The 775-nt window shown below is 39.6% G+C and overlaps 1 pseudogene; it reads left to right on the top strand.

Annotated features, from left to right (window-relative positions):
- LOC119593561 overlaps positions 1-775 on the top strand; it is a 21,403-nt pseudogene that overhangs the window by 13,559 nt on the left and 7,069 nt on the right.

Raw genomic sequence — 775 nt, 5'->3', positions numbered from 1 at the left:
TTTCCCCTCCATTTATACACTTCCATCTGCAACACATCAAAGTCTTACGATTCTTCTCCTCCTCCTGCTTCTCTTGATCAATGACAACATTTGACGGAGAAGACCACTGCTCTTTGGGAAACAACTTGATAGCAACAGTATCATCATGGAGAGCTCGATTTATGTTATGCCGTCCTTGAATCAGGACAGACTTCTCTAAGCCTTCCACCATCACGTTGGCTTCCAGGTAGTTGTGCCGTGATGTCTTCAGCACACCCTGACGCAGACGGCCACTCTGAAAATGTGAAAGGTTGAGATATACTCTTCTGGGTAGGCAATGATATATTTCACGGTAATATATACTTATTTCCAAACTGAAAGGAAATAACAACTAATTCATGGTTACTTTGAAGTTTATCTAGGATTTGACCCATCACTTCATTTACAATAAAAAAAAGTACAACCTTAATCTCTAGCCGCATCTGCTCCATGCTCATGTGAGGACTATAGAGGTACTTCTTCATGCCCTTCCTCCTCATTCTCCTCCTCGATATTGGCCACCAAGTCTAACAAGCCCGGGGAACTTGAGATGAGACATATTAAAACATGAAAAGTTTTTCTGTCCACAGACCCCATTCCAAAGTCCTCTCTTTCAATACCCATGATATATGTATTTCACTAAAAAAATTTACTTAATCCTAACAAAAATGATGAATATGTAATCAATCTTAACAAAATCGACACTATAATCTTAACAGCACAGACAAGGAACACTAGGAAGAGACATCCTTTTCTG

The sequence above is a fragment of the Penaeus monodon genome, chromosome 32, assembly GCF_015228065.2.
Source record: "Penaeus monodon isolate SGIC_2016 chromosome 32, NSTDA_Pmon_1, whole genome shotgun sequence".
Classification (NCBI taxonomy): Eukaryota; Metazoa; Arthropoda; class Malacostraca; order Decapoda; family Penaeidae; genus Penaeus; species Penaeus monodon.
This window is presented reverse-complemented; position numbering and strand designations above follow the sequence as displayed.